The sequence below is a fragment of the Petaurus breviceps genome, unplaced genomic scaffold (genome assembly GCF_028583685.1).
Source record: "Petaurus breviceps papuanus isolate PSGF00001 unplaced genomic scaffold, PetGlider_PUasm1.0 91133, whole genome shotgun sequence".
Taxonomy (NCBI): Eukaryota; Metazoa; Chordata; class Mammalia; order Diprotodontia; family Petauridae; genus Petaurus; species Petaurus breviceps.
This window is the reverse complement of record NW_027187419.1, coordinates 8,334,403-8,357,141: the sequence shown is the minus strand read 5'-3', so window position 1 is coordinate 8,357,141 and position 22,739 is coordinate 8,334,403. Positions and strand designations below refer to the sequence as shown.

Genomic DNA, 22,739 nt, shown 5'->3' with positions numbered 1-22,739 from the left:
GTTACCCTGAAACCTGCAACTAAGTGGTACATAGAAAGACCTGAAATCAAATACACCTTCAGACATTTAGTAGCTGTGTGACCCTGGGCAAGTCACTTAACCTCTGTCTGTACCAGTTTCCCTACCTAGAAAATGGGGGTAATAATAGCACCCATCTCACAGGCTTGTTGTAATGATCAAATGAGAAAATATGTTTAAAGACCTTTGCAAACCTTAAAGCAACACATAAATGCTAGCTACTATTATACTTGGGTATTAAACTTTAAAAGACTTTTTATGAAGTTATAGAAATAGAGAGAAATAAGTAAATGTTTTAAAAAATTACTTCCATAAGCTATATTAATGAATTAGGTCACTAAAATTTAATACCTCTATCTCTCCTTAGTCCTCATTGAGATTATGGCAAAAATCAAAGTTTATTCCTACAGTATCTTACCATTATAGCCCTACCCTTGACATAGCCAACTTATTAAATATGGTAACTCCTAGATCTCTTTCTGATAGGGTTGTGTATGGCCTTGCCTCATCTTGTAGGTTTCCACTTTCCTTTCCCTATCCACCTTGTCATTGGAAACTTAAGAGTCTATTCTCTTTTTTATCATTTAAGTCATAGAATTTTAGAGTTAGACAATAGTCATTAATAAAAATATAAAGGGATGTATCCCTACATTTTCATGACTCCATTGTAAGCATCTTATGAGTAGGGCTCTCCAGCCAATTGTCCCATACATACATCTCATTCCCTTTCCCCCCCTTCCTATTCTCCTCTAAAAAGTTGAATGATTTAAATCAGTCTTCTTAAATGATATATGTTTTAAGTTTATAAAACTAATCTATTTGCATGTCTACAAAATTTTATTTAGTTTGTTAGACAATCCTTTGAACAAAAAGACACAAAATTACATGTAATTGGTTGTGGGCTGTGGGGTTGAGATCCCTGATCTAGATTGTTCTGTACCCTAAGACATTTTTTCCCTAATTTATTGGTGAATGGCTCTAGTGAGATGGACTCCAGTCTTACTAAAGTGAAGTTAGATCATGCCTATGATAAGTGGTAATTTGAAGACATAAAAAGTCATTTTCCATAATTAAAGGCAAAAAAATGTATCATTAATAAGATTTACAAAGCCACTTTGAGATAATTCCATTTTTGCTCATTCAGAACAGTAAAGTTAACTAATTACTTGTTTTAAAATTATGATTGCATCCTGATCATTAATTATACAGAGGGATTATAACTAAAACTAATTATCAGGACTAAATGAGTACAAATGATTTTTACATAGTAAAATAAACTCAGAAACAAATATCTAAATAAAAATATGTACACACACACACAATGTATACACATACCAGAATTTTAGTTAACAAAAAGAAACTCAGGGGTCATCAAATCCCATTCCTGATTGAGCAAGGCCTCCCCTCTACAAGATCAATAATCAACAAGAATTTATTAGGTGTGCTCACTTCAGCAGCACATATACTAAAATTGGAATGATACAAAGAAGATTAGCATTGCCCCTGCACAAAAATGACATGCAAATTCGTGAAGTGTTCCATATTTTCATCCATTTAATAAAAAAGTCTGCCTCTGGCACTTTAAACTTTAAAAAAAACAGAATTTATTAAGCTACTACTATATGCTGGGTACTGTGCTAGGCAAGAGAGATATAAATACAAAGGATGAAACAATTTCTACTTGCAATAAGTTTACATTCTAATGGGGGAAATGAGTACTTATAAAAACATATATGGCATAAACATAAAGTTTATAAATGCATATGCAGAGTATTCCAAGTCAGCTTCAAACACCCCATATTTATTTATATATAGATATGTGTGTATATAATATCATATGCATATAATATAGGATACATAATATTATATGTATATCAATACAAAAGTATCTACAAGGTAGTTTGGGAAGGAGGGCACTCACACTTGGGGGAGCAGGAATCAGGAAAGGCAGAAGAGGGTGACTGAGCTACCTCTTAAAAGTAGAGAGGAAGGAGGTAAGGAGGGAGAGAATTCTAGGGTATGGATGCCTGAAAAGTGACCATCTAGGCTCTGATTTAAGATCTCTCATAAAGTATGGTTTCCAGTCCCCTCTAACCATGCTGGTCCTATTCTTCTGTATACATTCCAGCTTTTCAATGTCCTTCCTAAAATGCAACACACAGAACGGAACACAATAGTCCAGATGTAATCTAACGAGGACAAAGTGCACCAGAATTGTAAACTCCCTAGTTCTGGATGCCTTGACTCTATTAATGCTTGTCATGTCACACTGTTGACTCATGCTGAGATGAAAGTCCACTAAAACATTCCGTTCTTTTTCACATGTTGTCTAGTCATGTCTCTCCCATCCTGTATTTGTAGAGCTGATTTTTTTTTAACCCTAGTGTAACTTTGTATTGATCTCTATCATGTTTCATCTTAGTCAATTCAGAAAATAAGTCTATCCTGTTAAGAACTTTTAGGATTCCAGTTCTGTAGTTCAATGTGTTATCTATTCCTTCCAGTTTTCTGTCATTCATGAATTTGATCATTTGACATCTATGCTATCATCTAAGCCTTATTCAAGGCATTGATAAATTTTTGTAACAGAACAGAGTCAAAAATTCTTATAGCTCTCTACTAGAAGAAACTTTCTTCCAGATTAACATAAATCCATTAATCATTATTCTTGGTATCCAGTCATTCAGCCAACTCCAAATCTATTTCATGGTGTTGTGGTACAGTATACATCTCTCCATCTTATTATGTATCTGCTATGTGCCAATCGTGTGGGTTCTGCTGATGCAAAGACAAAAGCAAAACAGACCCTGACCTAAATAAGCTTGTATTCTACCAGGGGAGACAAACATATACATATATAGTACCACCTTCCTGTTGCAAAATATAGGTGCATACAAAATAGACTCAAGGCAATTTTTGAGAGGGGATTTGCTAACATTTGAGGGATGAGAAAATAACTCAGTAGAAGGTGGTGTTTAAGCTGAGACTAGGAATCCTTGGAGGTGGAGATAAGGAGAGAGTGCATTCCAGGCTGTAGAAAATTCCAGTGGAAGATGTGGAGATTGGAAATGGAGTGTTATGTATAAGGAATAGTAAGAAGGCTAAGATAACTGAGTCATAGAATATATGAAGGTCAGTAATGTGTAAGAAGTATGGAAAGGTAAGTTGGAAGCAAATTGTAAAGAAGTTTGAATGCCCAATGAGGTGGCCATAGTTGAACCTAGAGGGCAACTAAGTGGCACAGTGGACGGAGTAGCAGGCTTGGAGCCTGGAAGACCTGAGTTCAGATTCAGTTTAGAAGTTTACTAATTAAAAAAAAGAAGTTTACTAGTTGTGTGACCCTTGGCAAGTCACTTAACATTGTTTGTCTCAGTTTTCTCATCTGTAAAATTAACTGGAGAAGGAAATGGCAAAACGCTCCAGTGTCTTTGCAAAGGAAACCCTAAATGGAGTCATGAAGAGTCCAAAATGACTGAACAACAAGAGGTAATAGGGAACCCTTGGAGTTTATTGAGTAGGAAATTAATTCCCTAACCCAAATTACTATATGTCTTAAATCTAGTACTATTATATCTATGAGTCTAGTAATCTAACTTTTTTTTAAGAGAAAGATGGAATGAGATCTTAGAATGAATTAAGTTCTTAGTAATCAGGATTTCCCCAAGTGTTCACAGATGATGTAATGAAGTAGTCTAGAATTTTCCAGGAAGCAAAGTCAAGCCCACTGCCTTATTTTAAAAATCAAGGCCTTTTTGAAAGTCGGGACCACTTTTGTCCATCTCATTTCCTGGGACATCATTCCTATTCTCCATGACTTTTTAAAAATCACTAGACTCAGCAATTACATTCTTGGGTTCTTTCAGTGTCCTAGGATATAGTTCATACACTCCTGGTGATATCAAGTGCAGCTAGGTGCTATATTATTTACCTTGGGTTTCATTTCCCTGTCATTTATTTTTGTTCTATCCTTTGTACCTAAAATTCATTTTCCTTGGTAAAGAAAACTGTCCTCAATTATTGTTATCTTATCCCGGCCAAGCCTTGGTTCTGACATTATTCTTGTGGAGTTACCACTTGTGCAAAGGTGGAAATGGAAAAAGGAATGTCCTATTCAGGAAGCAGGTACCAAACCAATTTGACTAGAATGGAGATTGTAGGAAAGGGAATAAAATTAAATAAGAGTGAAAAGGTAAATGGGACCTAGCTGGTGAAGGTCTTTAACTACCCATCTGAAGTTTAGGATTTTTTTTTCTAAAGGCAAAAGGTAAACATTGAAAATTTTCGAGTAGGAATGTTACATAGCCATGCAATATGGAATATCAATGTGGCAGCTAAATGATGAATGAATGGAAGGCAGAAGAGCCTGGAAACAAAGAGGTAAATGAATGGAGGCTGTGTAGTAATCCAAGTAGAGATGGTCTGAGTGTTGAACACTCTGTCTACCTGTCATCTCTTGTTCTTGCTACAAGAACAACCCATTCTCTCTTCAAGTCATATGTTTCTTGATGATGTTCTTTACTCTTCATTGGTTATATGTTTCATATATATGTATCTATATTTATGTACACATGTGTGCTATAAGGAATGGACAGCTGGCCTTAGAGTTAGGAAGACTGGATTCAAGTTCAACTTCCAACACATAGTGGCCACATGACCCTGGACACTCAAGTCATTTAGTCTTTTAAACTCTCAGTGACCCTATACATCTTTCTAAGGCCATGCAAGACAATTGCCAAACTGAATTGATAGAGGGAGTTTCTTCATTAGGAATAGTCCCCATACCAATGAAATAAAGTTTTGGAAAAATATCTGTGTATTTGTATACACACACACATACACACACACACATACACACAGGGGTTTTTCATTTCTCCCTCTGACTTCTCTTCAGTGGCTCTACTGTTCACCTGCACCATGACCTCCAATCCCTAGATTCCTCAATTCTTTCCTAGGCTATCTCCCCTTCTCTCCATCTTGCACTCTCATTGAATCAATTCAACTCTACACTGTCCTCTTATCTTGAATCGTTATCCCCCTCATATAGCCAATGATGCCCAGTCAAACCTTGGCCTTAGATTATTCTCACCATTCATTGCCTTTGTGCCTGCACACATGCTGCTGAAGGAAGGTAAAGAAAATCATACGACTGCTCTAACTAGGTTCACTGCAAATTTATGTTATACAACTACAACTGGGCCCTCACTGAAGCCAGGCAACCCTACTATAACTCCCTTATCAACTCACTTTCCCACTCTCCACAATGGCTCTTCCAAACTTCTTCATCCCTCCTCAAACCTCCCCTGGTCCCCTTCCCGGCCCCCAGCTGAGAACTTTGCCTCATATTTTACAGAGAAAACTGAGGCCCTTAACCATGAATTCTCCCTCTTTTCCCCTCTACCTCAGTTACCCAGGTGCCTGCTGCCATCTCTCCTCCTTCACCCTTTTCTCACTGAATAAAGTGCCTTATTCCTTAACAAGGTTCACCCCTCTACTTGTTCAAGTGATCCCATTCCATCCCAGCTCCTCCAACAGATTTCCCCCTCTGTCATCCCCACTCTATCACTTACTTTTCAGTCTTTTCCTCTCTACTGACTCATTTTCTACTACCTATAAGCATGCCCATATTTCCCCATCCTGAAAAAAATTTTCACCTAATCTTTCCATCCCTTCTCCTATATCTTTCTTGCTCTTTGTAACTAAAGTCCTTAAGACTACAAGAGGTGCCTCCACTTTTTCTTTTTTCACTCTCCTCTTCCTTCACAACCCAGCTTCTAACCTTATCATTTCACTAAAGCTACTCTCTCCAAAGTTACTAATGATCTCTTAGTTGCCAAATCCAATAGCCTTTTCTCAGTTCTCATTCTCCTTGACTTATCAACAGCCTTTGACACCACTGATCACTCTCTCCTCCTTGATACTGTCTTCTCTCTAGCTTTTCAGAACACCAGTCTCTCCTAGTTCTTCTCCAGTCTATTTCATTATCAGTCTCCTTTGTTGGGTTCTCCTCCAGATCACATCCTTTAAACATAGGTGTCCCTCAGGATTCTGTCCTGGATCCTCTTCTCTTCTCCCTCTGCACTACTTCACTTGATCTCATCAGCTCCCATGGATTTAATTGCCATCTCTATGCTAATGATTTTCAAATCTATCTTTTCTACTCCAGTCTCTGCTTATCTCCAATCTATCTCCAACAGTCTTCCAAACATATAACTAGACATCTTAAACTCACTAGGTACAAAATAGAACTCAGTATCTTTCCCCCTAAACCCTCACCCCCTTCTACTTTCCCTATTCCTCTTGGTCTCTTAGGCTAGAAACCTAGGTGTTATCCTTGATGACTCACTCTCACACATCCTCCCCCCCCCCCACCATATCCAATCTGTTGCCGAGACCTATCAATTTAACCTCAGACTATCATAATAGCCTGCTGATGGGTTGTCTCTCCCCAATGCAATCTATTCTCCATTCAGGCCACTAAAGTGATTTTCCTAAAATGCAGGTCTGATCTTGTCCCCCAACTACCTCCCCATTCAACAAACTCCAGAGGGTTCCTATTGACTTCAGAATCTAATGCAAAATTCTCTTTGGGGCATTCAAAGCCCTTTTTTAACCTAGCCCCCTCCCACTTTTCCACTCTCCTTTCACCTTACTGTTCTCTGTGATCCAGTGACACTGGCCTCTTGGCCAGATGCTTTATCTCCCTTCTCCAAGCATTTTCTAAGTCTGTCCCCATGCCTGGAATGCTCTCCCTCCTATAGTCAGACTACTGACCTCCCTGGCTTCCTTTAGGTCTAAAACCCCACTTCTAGAGGACAACTTTCCCAATCCCTCTTAATTCTAGTCTAATTATTTCCTAATTATCTTGTATATAACTTACCTTGTATATATTTGTTTACATTTTGTCTCCCTCATTAGATTGTGAGCTTCTTGAGAGCAAGGAATATCTTTTACCTCTTTTTGCATCCCTTTTGCTTAGCACAGTGCCCACACACAGTACGCATTTAATAAATGTTAATGAATACACACACATATATGTATACATATGTGTGTTTGAACCTATATATGGAAGAAATGTATCCTTATCAGTTGTGTCTTTTCCTTAGCAAATCCTTGTTGTTGTTGCTATTTAGTAGTTTTGTCCAGCTCTCTGTGACCCCATTTGGGGTTTTCTTGGCAAAGATACTAGAGTGGTTTGCCATTTCCTTCTCTAAGTCATTTTACAGATGAGGAGGCTGAGGCAAACAGGGCTAAGTGATTTGCCCAGAGTCTCAGTTCGTTTAAAGCGTCACAATATTTCCTGCTCTGGGTTGGGTTCACAAGCAAGATCAAGCAAGGCTGTAGGTGCTGACCTTAATCATTTTGTTGGAGGAAACTTTGTCTTCACCAACAGGTGGCAGTGTTAAGCCACAAAATCTTGCCATTTGACTTTCGTTAACACCTCTTACAAAAGTACAGTAGCAAATAGCTCATGTGTCCAGAGTACTGTGCCCAAAAATAGAGAAATCTTTAAGGTATAAAGCCTTTATTGTCCTGAGCCATTTGAGAAGTCGTCAATCTATTTGGAGAGATGAAACATAAAACACAAAACAGCTTTGTTGAATTGTGAATAGAAGTGTATGTCATACTCCCACAAAGTCATGGAACTACAAATGCCATCAAGCCTCTCTGAACTTTGAATATTCTGTGAGTTTCCAGCAGGCATAGCTCAGGCCAATTAATGGAGGTGGATTTCAGATCAATTTAAGCTTCTTAAAAACAAATCTATCTAAAATGGAATTGACTGTCTGCTGAGGTCACATATCCAGGGTTTTTAGTAGGGGATGGATGTCCATTTACCTGTCAGGGATGTTGAAGAGAGGATGACTGCACTGGGTGGCAGGCAGAACTAGATCAGAGGTGTCAAGCACTCAGCCCCTAGGACACATACCCCTGAAACACTCCTAAGAATGAGCCAGATTAAAATGTAATTGGTGAATATTTCACAAACTTTTCAAAATGCACTAGAAAACAGATGTTATTACATGGTTTTCTAAGTTAATATGTGGTCTGTAGGGATCCTTATGAATGGTTTAGTGGCCCCTTTTCCTATCTGAATTTGACACCATTGGACAGGATGACTTCTAAAAATCCTTCTTCCAATTCTCATTGGAAGTCAAATCAGGAAGCACCTGCTGAACTATGAACCCTGAACTAAACAAACTCTGGGGATGCCAACATTCTATGATTCTATAATGGCTCCCTCAATTCAAGGACAATGACTTTCAGTCAGTTTCCTTCTGAGGAAGTTTTGAAACTGTGAAGGGAAATCAGAAAGTGAAAGAGAAGCTTGATAGTAGGGTTGTCATTGATAGATGGTTAGCTGGGCGATTAGGTTACCACTGGTCAGCTGAGATCATTCGGACAGGATTAAAACTGAATGACCTTGCATTTTAGGATCATAGATTAAGAGCTAGAAAAGATCTCAGACACAATCTAGTCCAATCCTTTCATTTTACAGATGAAGAAAATGAGATCCACAAAGTTTAAATAATTTGCCTCTGAATATACAGATAGTGAGTGACACAGGCAGTATTGAAACTCAGGTCATCTGACTCCAAAGTCAGTACTCTTTGCACTATACAATACTGTCTTTTACCTGTTCCCTAAATCTATGATTTTAAAGGGCCCAGATAAATAAACTGAAAATGGTCTGGCTATAAAGGGTAACACTCAAGGTCACTCAGGTAAGCAACTCTCCTCAAACCCTCCATTCTCCGTAGACACAAAAAACAGCCTTCCAGAGAAAGTGGGAAGGAAGAGAGGAGGAGCCAACAGGAAGCTGGGCTTGCAGGGGGGTGGAATGTGAAATTGCCTAGCTGTGTATGTAAAAGTAGAGGTCACTTTCAAAATGGAGTGACCCAGTGACAGCTGCTACTGGAAGCCAAGGCAAATATTAGCCTCAGATTGGATTGGAATCATAGATAAGGAGGTACAGGTATCCAGTTCCACCCAGAAAGAAAATTTCCTTATGGCCTGGTGGTTAGGAAAGACAGACAGCAGTTTATACCCTTAGTTCCTCTTCATGGGGAAAAATTATTAAAACTAATGGGTACGTTGGTAAGATTATTGTTCTCAGAGCCAGAGACCCCATTTGTTTGTTTTTCCATTCTAAAAATGGAATAATATCTACCCTGTCTACTTTTCAACATAACAATAAGGTTTAAATGATATAATATAAATAAATATGAAAAATATAAAATACAGTACAATTATGAGCTATTCCATATAAATAAGGATACAGAGCAGATGAAAAATAAATATTGAAGCATCTTAAAATACATCAAGTCTAAAACTCCTCATTCTAACGTTAAGGCACCACTAAGACCACTTCTATGACTGGTGGCCCTGAGGGCCCCTTTTCTAAAAATGGTGCCTGTTCTGAACTCCCACAGAGCACAGATTCATCATGATGGCAGCCTGGTCCCAAAGAGAGGGGATCAGACTTCTCTGAATCTCTCTAATTTGTTGTGCCTCCACACTACAATGGAACTCCAGAGAATCAAAGTTAACATATGTTTCACATCTAGAATCTCCTCAAAAAAACAACAGGGTTGCTTTTAGAAAAAGTACCCAACTTTTTCTAAATCGATCAATCAATCAACCAACCAATGAACATGTATTAGGTGTCTACTATATGCCAGGCACTGTGCTAAGCACGAGAGGCACAAAAAGAGACAAAAGATAGTCCTTGCCATTTAGGAGCTCACAATCTTAAGGGGAAGAGGACAAAGAACAAACAAACATATAAAAACAAGCTGTACACAAGGTAAGTAGGAAATAATTAACAGAAGCAAGGCACTAAAATTAAGAGGGATTGGGAAAGGCTTCCTAGAGAAGATGAGATTTTAGTTGAGACTTGAAGAAAGCCAGGGATGTCAATAGGCAAGAGATGAGGAGGGAGAGCATTCCAGGCATGAGGGATAGCCAGAGAAAATGCCTGGAGCCAAGAGATGGAGCAATGGTATGCTTTGTTCATGAAACAGCCGGGTCAGTCTCATGGGATCAAAGAGAACACAATGGGGAGTTAGGTGTAAGAAGACTGGAAAGGTAAGAGGAGGGGGCGGAGGGGGGTAGGTTTAAAAAGGTCTTTGGATGCCCCAAGAACCATTTTGTATTTGATCCTGAAGGCAAGACTGGAGTTTGTTGAATAGTAGGGTGACATGATCAGACCTATGCTTTAGGAAAATCACTAATGGTTAAATGGAAGATTGATTACAATAGGGAGAGACTTGAGAAAGGTAGACCCACCAGCAACCTATTGCAATAGCCCAAACATGGGATGATTAGGGTATACATGAGAGAGGTGGCAGTGTCAGGATAAGGGAGTGAACACAAGAGATGTTGTAAGGTAAAACTGTTAGGCCTTGCAACAATTTGATGGGTGGGAGAAGGCCAAGGTGAGGGGGAGAGTAAGAGTGAGGAGCCAAGGATGACATATAGGATTCCAGCCTGAGGTACTGAGAGGATGGTGTTCCCTCTATAGTAATAGGGAAAGTAGGAAGAGGTGAGGGTTTGGGGGGAAAAGAATGAGTTTTGTTTTGTACCTACTGAGTTTTAGATGTCTGCTGGACATCTTAGTTTAGTTTGAGATATCTGAAAGGCAGATGGAGATGGGAGATTAGAGGGCAGATAAATTGATTTGAGAATCATCAGCATAGAGACGGTAATTAAGTCTGTGGGAGCTGATAAGATCACCGAGAGAAGTAGTATTGAGGGAAAAGAGAAGAGGAACCAGGGCAGAGCCCTGAGGGACACCTATAGTTTGGGGGCATGATCTGGAGGAGGATCCAGCAGAGGAAACTGAGAAGGTGTCCTGACAGCTCTGGAAGAGAGCAGCCAGGGGTGTCCCAAAAACCTAGAAAGAAGAGAGTATCAAGGAGGAGAGAGTCATCAACAGTGTCAAAGGCTGCAGAGAGCCCAAGGAGTATGAGGACTGAGAAAAAAGACCATTCGATTTGGCAACTAAGAGATCACTGATAATTTTGGAGAACCGTTTTGATGGAATGATAAGGTTAGAAGATGGTTTACAAAGGGTTAAGAAGAGAATGAGAAGAGAGAATATGTGGAGGCACTGATTGTAGATGGCCTTTTCAAGGAATTTGGCCACAAAAGGCGGAAGATATATTGGACGATAATCAGTGAAGGTGGAAGGATCAAGTGAGTGTATTTTTAAGATGGGGGAGTCATGGATGTGTTTGTAGGCAGTAGGGAATGAACCAGTAGACTGGGACGGATTGAAAATAAGTGATGGAGTGAGGATGACAAAGGGGGCAGTCTGTCGGAGGAGACAGAATGGAATGGGATCCTTTGAGCAGATAGAGGGATTAATCTTGTTAAGGAGTAAGATGACCTCATCATGTGGATAAGTGGTGAAGGAGGAATAATGACAGAAAGCATGAGTGGTAGGAGGTGAGTAAGAATGGAAAAGAGGGTGCTCAATTTTTCCTGTAAAATATGAAGTAAGGTTCTCTGCTGAGAAGGTAGGGGGAGGAAAAGTAATGGAAGGTTTAAGAAGGAATGAAAAGATCTGGAAGAGTCACTGTGGAGAGTAGGACAGTGAGCTGATTAGGGAGGTACAGTAGGATTGCCTTAGCAGTAATGGGGGCCCAGCTGAGATTGTGTAACATAAATTTGTGATGGACCCAGTCAGAATGGTCGTGAGTTTTTCTACCTTTGTTGAGCGATATGTATATAGGAATAAAGATGGCAAATGGTGAGAGTGAGCAAAGGCTGAGGCTTGGCAGGATGTAATAGGAGAAATAGTAGGTGGCTTGTTGCTTGTTGTTATTGTTATTGTTTGTCCTTCATTCTCAAAGAGGACCAATGACATCAGGAAGGTGATGTCATGACTTGCAAGTGACCTGTATTTAAGTGAAACAGGGCTATGCAAAGTCACCAGCTTCACTCTCTCCTCCAGAACCAACTGGGTCCAGAGGCAAGATAAAGATCAGGACAACTGGAGATGGCCCCAGATGTAGTGGGAGATCTTGGACTCTTTAAGCTAAGATCTTTCCCAAGTCTCAGTCTGTCTGAGGTAATGTCCATTCAGTGATTTAAAGCTAGGTAAGAAATGAGGCCCAAAAAAATGGTCTTTTACCTAGTTAAAAAAAATCAATCTGGGAGAGGAAGATCCTCAGGGTTTCTGACCAAAACAGAAACAATTGCTATTTACACTCACTCTGAACCATTAAAACCCAAACAATGACCAAGTAAGGCTAGGCCTGGAACCTATTTTTGGCTAACCAGCCAGAGCCAGCCTGATTTGGGTTTAAGGCATGGTCTTTAAAAGAGAAATCTATCCAGTAAACCCCCAGATATTTTGTGAGGTTTCAGCAATCAAAATTTATATTCCTTTGAGCAGAGTACCCATAGGTAAGGGTATGATTCCCTACATGGACAGAAGGAGAGGAGGGAGGGTGGAAAGAAGAAAAGAAGGAAGGATGGACAGAAGGAAGGAAGGAAGGGAGGGAGGAAGAAAGGAAGGAAGGAAGGAAGGAAGAAATGAAGGAAGGAAGGAAAGAAGAAAGGAAGGAAGGAAGGAAGGAAGGAAGGAAGGAAGGAAGGAAGGAAGGAAGGAAGGAAGGAAGGAAGGAAGGAAGGAAGGAAAAATGGAAGGACCATTTCCCAACTGGAACTGGCCAGTTAGGTCCCCAGTGTGGCAGCTACTACTTACAGATGATTGTTTGTCCTTCATTCTCTAAGAGGACCAATTACATCAAGAAGGTGACATCATGACTTGCAAGTGAACTGGATTTCAGTGAGGCAGGGCTATGCAAAGTCACCAGCCTCACTCTCTCATCCTGATAGGTAGGCTAGGTATTCAAGAGGAGAAAATAGTATAGAGTTGAATTGGTTCATCAAAGGGCCAAGATAGGGAGAAGAAGAGAAAGTGACCTGTATAGGAGAGATATCCTGGGAGAAAAATGAGGCATCAAGGTATTGGAGGTTATGTTTGAAATAAATAGTAGGGCTTTGTAAGGAAGAGGAACAAGTGAAAAGCCAACACATTGTAGTCAGATGAGGGCATTTGGGAATTCTTGAATGTAGAGATAGTACATTTGTGGGTGATGTCATGATATAGGGTATGGTGATCTTTATGTGTGAATAGGTTGAGGAACTGAGAGGTAAGGATGTTTGAGGCAGAATCACTATATATGTTGAATTTCCCCTTGTACAGGAGTTGGAGAGGTGAGAAAATTTGAGAATCATGTACTGAACTCATTGAGGAAGGAAGAGGAGTGACTTGGAGGTTTGTAGACAACTACCAGTATTGGATGGTAGATATGACTAGCATGAACTTCAAAGAAGGAGAGAATACTGAGTGATGGAGGTAGGAGGAGAAACTAGAAGTGGCAGTGGGGAGCAATGAGTATTCCAATTCCCTCCTTCAACCAGTGAGTCAAAGGGAAAGTAAGAGGGGGTGAGGGTACAGCTAGTACTGGAAAAGGTAGTTAGGGAGGCTGTTACAAAATAAATTTCAGCTGTAGGCTAGTGATTTTTTCCTCCACCAAAAATAAATGCTTAAGGTACAAAAGATTCATAAGCACCTATTGATAAATACTTATGTATTGGGGCGGCCAGGTAGCACAGTGAGTAAGAGCATTGGCCCTAGTGTTGGGATGACCTGGGGATTGAATCCAGGAGCAGATACTTAGCACCACACCCAGAAATAACTGGCCGTGTAACCTTGAGCAAGTTACTTAACCCCAATTGCTTAAAAAAAAAAATACTTATGTATTTAGGGAATGGCCAATGAGGACCCACTTCCTAGAGCCTGTGTGGATACATCCCCTTTCTAGTGAGTTATGCAAAACATGGACAATATTCTCAACTCGATGCTAATCTAACACATGGAAATAAGGGGAGCTGGTTTTTGGCCATTTGTGACTAAGGCACTACCAATGACTATGGGAAAAGTCTTTTGGTTGACTGAGAAATTGAAAGAACTAATGACTCAGAAGAAGTTGAGCTGGAAATGAGTGCAAATGAAAGGTTAGATTAGCTGGGGGTTTTTTTTGGTCTGTTGTGTTTATTCTTTCCTGATTTTAGGTAAGTGAATACTGGAGATGGCAAAGTTCAGCTTATGACCTTGCAAGCTTAGAAAGGTCACCCTCAGGAACTGAAACTAGCAATAGCAGCAGCTCAGTGGTGAGGAGCTAACCTAAAGAATAACCTGCTTGATTCATCTTTGAAGTAGGTTGACAAAGATGCTTAGTCAACAAGCAAGTCAACAAAAATGTATTAAGTGCCTATGATGTGTCTAGCATCATGCTAAATAGTAGAGATACAAAGAAAGGCAAAAAGAATCCCTGCCCTCAAGAAGCTCACATTTTAATGGCAGAATCAATGCACAAACAACAATGTACTTACAAGATATATGAGGGGCATTAGGAGGTAATCTCAGAGGGCAGACACTAGTATGAGTGGGACTAGAAAAGTCTCTTTCCAGAATTTAGCTAAAATTTGAAGGAAGTCAGAAAGGAGAAATGAAGAGGGAGGACATTCTAAGTCATTGAGGGATACAAAGTGAAAAGCCCCAGAGTCGAGATAAGATGTCTTGTGGGAGGAACATCTTTGTTTCTCAAGGACCTACCACAGTGCCTGGCACACAGTAGGTACTTAATAAATGTTTACTGAATTGAATTTTTTAATTTAGCACTTTATTATGTATTATTTTGTGATATTCTTTGTTTCCCATCTATAGGTCTTATCTTAACAACATCAGTGTAAGCCTTTTGAGAGAAGATCAGGTCTTTAGAATATATGTCTTTTGCCTTTAGCACAATGCCTGACACATAGTATATGTGTAACTGGATATCAGACATTACTAGGAAGCATGGAATAGCCCTGGAATCCAACTGTGTAAATTCTGGGAATTATAGTCCTAGACAAACGATGTTTTTTCCTTTGCTCTTGGAAAGAGATTCTTATGAAAATTTGTGCACGGACACACAGGGCTGGTAGTAGACAGAGCCAAAGTGGCTACATGTGAAGATCAGCTGGAATCTGGGCTTGGAAAGGAGCAAGTACAATGGAAGGGATGAAAATGGTAGTTGGAGGGAAAGAGAACCCCTACTGCTATTCTGCAACACAAGCTCAAAGACTAGAGTCTGGGCATCACAGGCTTTGCTCCAGCAACCAAAGCCTCGATTGATTAGGAAAAGATTAAAACAAAAACAATAGGAGTAGATAGAATGGACTGGGCTGTTGACTATTGTTATTCCTTGTGGGTAGTGTAAAAACAGTGAAGATTTAACTGCCTTACCCACCTTGTCCTATGTCTGCAGGTATCAAATTTTCTCTGTATCTTTTAATTATTTCTAATTTCTGATTTCATCTCCTAGAAACTACGAATACTCTACAACTGATATATATATTAATTAAATGTACATGAGGCAAGGTCATTGGCAGGGGCTATTGCATTGGAGGAAGCCAGTGAATTGCTTGGAATATGGAGAATTAAATAGGACAGAGATTGGAACTTTAATCCAAAATGCTATGGTTGAGGGTTGAGTCAAATGAAAGAGAATATTGTGGTTTTGACTATATAAAATGCTTTAAATAATTTTAAATAAATTTTATTTTAAATTCTTTTTTAAAAAAATCTTTCTCCTAAATTTTACAGCTAGATAAAACCACATAATTTAGGACTATTTTAATCCTAGGATGCTGACTAATGGATAAGCAAGATTCAGAGAACCTAGAGTGGTTGGTGTTTCTGTGAAGATTCTGGTCTCTGGGATAAGGGACAGAGTAGAAATATGGATCAAGGCAAGACCACATGAACCCCACCCTCTTCCCCTAAGGCTGTCCCGAGTTAGGAGGAAGGTATGATCTGAGAAGAGTGACTCTGTATTCAGGCACCCCCCCCCCAAATTTCAAAGAGACATAGGTTGAACAGCGGATTTAGTGCTAGACATGAATTCAAACCTTCAAAAAACTGTCTAGCTGTTTTGCCCTTGGCACATCACTTAATCTCTGTCTACCTCAATTTCTTCATCTGGAAAATAATAATATTTACCTTCCTGGGTCGTTGTGAAGATAAAATAGGACAATGTTCATAACAGTGCTTCACAATCCTTAAAGTACTATATAAATGCTAGCTATTGTTGTCATCATTATTATTCCAAAGTTTGGGGCTACTTTCCAACCTACACACAATTCCATCTGCTGGATAGCTAGCTAGTTATAAATACTTAGTAAGTATTTGTTAAATTCAAATTGACATTTGAATATGAATCTTCCAGAAGTGTAGCAGAGAGCTCCAGAACAGCCTGGAATGGCTGCCCCTCTGACCCCATTCTTGCTCTGGACTAGGAAAGGTTCAATATCACTGACCAGGGGAAAGGCAGGACAGTGTTTTTCCTACCAAGTGGTTGGTTACTGTACCATGTTCCTCCTCCCTCGGAGAAAAATGGAGGGTTAAAAGGAGCACTATGAATCCTGGGACAGCAAGCATGCTGCTATATTCTTTCCTATATAGTCCCTTCTGATTGTGCTGTTGTAGTTACTTGTTTATGTTTCCCTTGGCTCCTGTGTAGGTATTTCAAAGTTTCTACTTAGCTCTTGTCTTTTCATTAGAGATCCCTGGAAGTACTCTATTTCATTTAAGATTCATTCTCCTATCCCCTCCGTAAAATTATACTCAGTATTGCTGGGTATATCATTCCTGGTTGTGATCCTATATATTTTGCTTTTTGAAATACTATATTCCATGTTGTCCATTCTTTTATAATAATAGCTGTTAAATCTTGTGTGATCTTGTCTGTATATCCTTAACACTTAAACTTTTTTTTTTCATGACTACTTGTAGCACTCTCATTTGACCTGGAAACTATAGATTTTGACTATGAGATTCTTGGAAGTTTTCATTTCGGGGTTTCTTTTAGGAGCTGATTGGTGGATTCTTTCTATTTTAACTTTGCCCTTAAAGCCTAATATATATGGGCATGTTTTTTTAATGATTTCTTGAAATATGATATCTAGGCTCTTTTTTGGTCAAGGTTTTCAGGTAGTACAATGATTCTTAAGTTATTTTTCTTTGATGTGTGTCCCAGGTCGATAGTTTTAATATGAGAGATTTTGTATTTCATTCTATTTTTCAACCTTTTTTACTTTGTTTTAATATTTCTTATTATCTCATGCAGTCACTGAGCTCTGTTGGGTCCATTCTAATTTTCAGGGAGTGAAATACTCAGATAAGGTTTTGTGCTTCTTATACTAAGTTAATTCTCTTTCCAAGTCTTTTCTCCAAAAATCTTATTTCTTCCTTCATTTTCTTTCATCTTTTTTCTTTCCATTTTCTTCCTTTAGCACTCTCATTTAATTTATAATACAATTTTTAAACTCTTCCTGTTAAGCCCTCCTTCATTTCTTCTAGGAATTCTAATTGATTTTATGGCCAAGCTATGTTTCATCTTTGAGGATTTGTTTGTAGGTGTCTTGGAATTACTCTTCTCTTCTGGGTTTGTGTCTTGGGCATGTCCTATTCCATAATAATTCTTTATCATTTTATCATTCTTCCATCTTTACTTTCCAAGTTGGGACTTTGTATTAGGGGCAGGATTTACCTACTTCTGGTGGAACAGTCATGGTCTTATATGGTCCTGGCCTGTCTTTTCTGGGGTCCTGCCCATTTAGGGTATTGTCTTTGTATTGTGTATATGTACATAATATTTGTGTATATAAATAAATATATACATATAGTATATGTGATATAAAATATATGTATATATGCTCATATGTGTACATACTTGTATATACATATGCATGTATATGTACACACACTTTATATGTAGTAATATTCCCTAGGTATCAAGTGCACCATTCTCCAGAGATCACAAGAGTGGCTCATGCCAGACAGCTGCAAACTTTCAGGAGACTTTCTGAGATCTGAACAAAGGACAGTCTGATTTTTGCCCTCATAGGCTTTTGTGACTGAAGACCTCCCCAGGTGGAATTCCAGTAGACAGTCACTATCTCAATTTCTGTCAACTAACTGGAAGGCTCTGTAGTTTCTACAACTCTACAGCATGACCAGATTACCCCTGTTCTGAGCTAGGAAGTTGAGTCTGAGATCCTTTTCTCTGGTGAGAGCAATAGAGCTGCTGGCTTAACCCCATTCCAAGGCTAAGAGTGAGCAGATCCTACTTTGGGGTTACCACAATCATTAAAATCTAGTTTCAAACCCAGGAGTTGAGTCTACAATCCCAGCCCACTCTTGTTTTCCATAGGGCCCATTTTGGGTACTTGCTTATAGAATGAATTTGTGATCTTGGGCTGTAAAAACTTTTTTTCCTTAGATTTCCCCATTACTACTTAAGTCTGTTGCTCTTCTTAGATGTTTTAAGGAGTAATAGTAGGAGGAACTTGGTTGTATTGCTACCTCCTACTCGATAATGTTTGCTGGTTTCAATGTTTGTCATTCTTTTCTGAGAATTCCCATGTCTAAGGCCTATTTCAGCTCTTTTGCTAATCAGCCACATCCACTTGGCATAGCACAAAGTTGTTCAAATCAATTGTCATTCTTTTCCACAATCTTGAATTCCCTCTATGGAAAGGACCATAATATTTGGATTTAGGTGAGTAAATTCCTTTTGGTTTCCATTATGCCCTGGCAACTAGCACCCCGGGGGCATTTAAATTATCTTAGACCTTCAGCTGGCAACACTGGAAGGGAGTCCAAAGAACATGCCCCATAGCTGTAGGATCACAGAATTAGAGTTGGAAGAGACCTTTGGTTGCAAGCTCTTAATTTTACAGATGAAGAAACTGAGATCCATAGAACATCCTGACATGACTTGTCAGGGTCACAAAGCTAGTAAGCTGGGGCAGCTACAGCTACATCTAGATCACTGCCCTCTTTGTATTTGCTTTTTTGAAAAAGTAGATAATTTTTGTTCTAGAAAGAAAATGACTTCTTTTCTAAAAGGAAACTTGCTCTTTTAGTAGGTACTTAACAAATTTTTGCTAGATTGAATTTGGTTGAACTGAACTTATTTTATTTTATTTCTACAAAGATTTTTTTTTTGCTTTTTAGAGAGCTATTGGGGTTAAGTGACTTGCCCAAGGCCACATGGCTAGTTTTTGTGTTAAGTGTCTGAGACTGGATTTGAACTCAGGTACTCCTGACTCCAGGGCTGGTGTTCTATTCACTGTACCACCTAGCTGCCCCCAAAGAAGATTTTTTGATTCAAGATAATTTGACATTTAGCAAGCAACACTCTTAAGATGTGTCATGCTAGGTCCTTTTTCTATGGGTGAAGAAGGATGTTGTCTGTGGAAGAGCTCTTTTTTTCATTATAAGGTGGAACTTAATAAACCATTCCCCTGGAAAAGAAGGGAGCATAAGTAGTATACAGCATGTTCAGAACAATGAAGTAGTTGCATCTAGTATAGTGAAAGCAAGGTGTCCAATGTCTAACCTCAATCATTTCCTATGGAAAAAAGTGCTATTATATTATTGTACATAGAGTCCTTTCCTTCTGTCTTTGGCCTCTTCGGGATCTATGCCTTGTAAGTGGTATTACTGGGTCAAAGGGTATGCACAGTTTAATGACACTTTGGGGTATAGTTCCAAATTGCTTTCCAGAATTCAAAGGTCTTTTATTTCATCCATTCTTGGTCTCCAACCAAAAGTATGTTTGCATACAAAAGGTCAAGGTGAGACTAAAGTTATTTGTATAAACTGGCAGAAAAAAGAGGAGTGTAAGATAAAATCTAGGAGTGTTAGCTACTGCTCTTCATCTCTTATGGAGAACTGAATAAGAGGAAATGGTGCCTGTGGCACAGCATAAAGATGTAACTTAGACCTACAGAAGAACTTCCTGCCATTGACAATTGTTAGACCTTGGACTGGAACACACAAGGGAGTCTGTGGAAATCTTCTCTGGAACATTGCAAAAAGGGGAAGGGATAGGATTAGATTCTCATCTAAGTGTAGCTAGTTTAATAGAGAGGAGGGAGCAAGAAGACCTTTCATGGGCCTTTCTAATACTGTTACTTTTAAATAACCAAAATAAGACAGAAAACATGGGGGAAATTTGCCTTCTGAAATGGTTGCACCAAATCACAGTTCTACTAAGAGGGGATTAGTGTGTCTGTCCTCCCATAGTCCCTCTAACAATCTCCATTTTCAAACTTTGTTATTTTTAAACTGATGGGAGTATGGTAGAGTCATTTTAATTTACATTTCCCTTATTACCAATGATTTGAAGCTTTTTTTTTAAAAAAATATGGATGTTGATAACTTGCATTTATTCACTTGAACTTGCCTGTTTCTATTCTTTGACCATTTCCCTACTGGTAAATAGCTCTTATTCTCACACATTTTTATCAGTTCCCTACATAGCTAACCTATCAGAGACTTTTGCTACAAAGATTTTTCCCAGTTTGATTCTTTTTCTTCTGATTCTAATCACATTAATTTTGGTTGTGCAAAAACTTTTCAATTTTATAGAATCAAAATTTTCCATTTTTTCTTCTATGGTTACTTCTAGTCTTTGATTAGTTAAAAATTATCCCTGTAACCATAGTTGTGAAAAGTGTCTTCCCTGTCTTCTCCCCCAATTTTTTATGGTATGCTATTTAATACATAGATCATGTATACATTGAGAACTTATTGTGATGTATAGTGTAAGTCATTGATCTAACATTTAATTTCTGACAGCTTCCCAGTTTTCCTAATAGTTTTTGTCAAATAGTTGCACGAAGTAGACTCTTAGTAAATGCTTGTTGAATTGATTTGATTTAAATCCCCACACTTAGACTAGGGGGTAGGTAGAGGCAGAACTGACCTTAAAGGGTTTGGGGACGTGGGCAATTTGCGGGGGGGGGGGGTTGTCTATATAAACAATTTGATTAAAAAATTAGTGAGTACATGTGAGGTATGCTCATTTATCATTGAAGACTTAGAATACTTTATCTCATAATATTCACCTTTTCATAAGATGTATTGGGATTTAAAACACTAAACTTTACAGAGATAAAATCATTGCCTAAATTTTGATTTCTATTGTAGTTCAGTAGATCTCTTGCTTTACAATTTCATGCAACTTGCTGTTTAAAGAGTGAATCCAACCCCTCCCCCCCCCATCCTCCCAGCTATTTAAGACAGTGTTGGTCAGATATTCCAAGAAAAGTTTACACCCATGACAACTTCTGACACTCTTAGGTAGTATTGCTCAGATATTCCAGGAAAAGTTTACACCCTTGACAACTTCTGTCCCTCAACACAGCACAAATATCTACATGCCACAAATAGCTTTATTTACACAGTGTTTTCATTACTATTTGACAACTAATTTCTGTTATACTACCTTGAATAGCTCAGTACCACTCCCCAGTAAAACACATTCCAAGAAAAACTGAAAATGTTGCCCTTTTTGTATGTATCAAAGGATAAAACGCAGTGCATAAAAACTTTATTTTACACAAGAACTCTGTTTTGCTGCATTTCAAATGAAAAAAAAAAGATTTTTCATAGAAGGCCCTAATAATGATACTCATTTTTAAGAAATGGATAACTTTAAAGATTTTTTTTGTTGTACCTTACACTCAAGTTTACATTGTTATTTTAAAATATTATTTGTTGGGGTGGCTAGGTGGTGCAGGGAGTAAAGTGCTGGCCTGGAGTCAGGAGGACCCAAGTTCGATTCCAGCCTTAGACACTTAACACCCACACAAAAAAGAAAAACTAGCCATGTAACCTTGGGCAAGTTACTTAACCCCAATTGGCCTCCAAAAGGCAAAAAATAAAATAAAATATTATTTGTTCTGTTATCAGTAGAAATAGATCAGAAGATAAAATGCTGACATTATCTTTATATTTCATAGTGCCCTGCTTTTTGAAATCTTAGCTATCATGCTATATTTCTTGAAATTAAGATAATAATAACTTCATATTAAATGCACAAAATTCAAAGGAATGACAATTTAAGCAAATTAAATTAAGCGGAACTTAGGTTTTAATTGCTGATACAAACTTGTAACAATATATTCATAATAAAAATTTTATTACATCTTGTTCTTGTTTGCACTATTATTTATGACAGTTTAAGCACACACACACACACACAAACATGAAAAGTACAAAACTAAAATAGTCTTCTTGTTGTTCAGTTGTTTCAACTTCCCTGACCCCATTTGGGGTTTTCTTGGCAGAGATACTAGAGTGGTTTGACATTTCCTTCTCTGGTTCATTTTAAAGATGAGGAAACCGAGGCAAATGGGGTTAAGTGATTTGTCCAGAGTCAGACAGCCAATAAGTATTTTAGGCCAAATTTGAACTCAGAAACATGAATCTTTCTGACTCCAGGCCCTGCACAAAATCTCCAGTCTCTAACAAAATGTTACTTGTGTAACAAAAGCACCATCCTCCCCAAGATGATAAACTAACTCAAATGCATATTTTGTCAATCTGCTCTTTCTTTAAATAGAAGAATTTTTAAATTTAAGCTTATTACAGTAATAATCATAATATTAATGATTATGGTGTATTTTTAAAGCAAAATTTGAACACCAGTAGTTTATTTAGTGAATTACTAAGAATTTAGGTAGAGCATTTAGAATTTTGAAGGAGCCCGTGTAGGACATAGAACCTCTAAGGAGCAAATACAGTTAAGGTCTCAGAACATATGGTGCCAATATCAATATTTAAATATTTAAAAATATTTAACATTTCC

General features: G+C 38.4%; 1 protein-coding gene, 1 long non-coding RNA gene and 1 other non-coding gene across 3 annotated transcripts in view; 2 read left to right on the top strand and 1 right to left on the bottom strand.

Annotated features, from left to right (window-relative positions):
- Window positions 1-22,739, bottom strand: part of LOC138155375 (uncharacterized) — a 76,614-nt gene that overhangs the window by 28,239 nt on the left and 25,636 nt on the right. The window lies entirely within an intron of this gene.
- Window positions 1-22,739, top strand: part of LAYN (layilin) — a 54,277-nt gene that overhangs the window by 28,791 nt on the left and 2,747 nt on the right. The gene's annotated exons all lie outside the window — the stretch shown is intronic.
- Window positions 1,460-1,566, top strand: LOC138155624 (U6 spliceosomal RNA). The gene has a single exon (XR_011166910.1). It is a non-coding gene; the product is annotated as a U6 spliceosomal RNA (small nuclear RNA).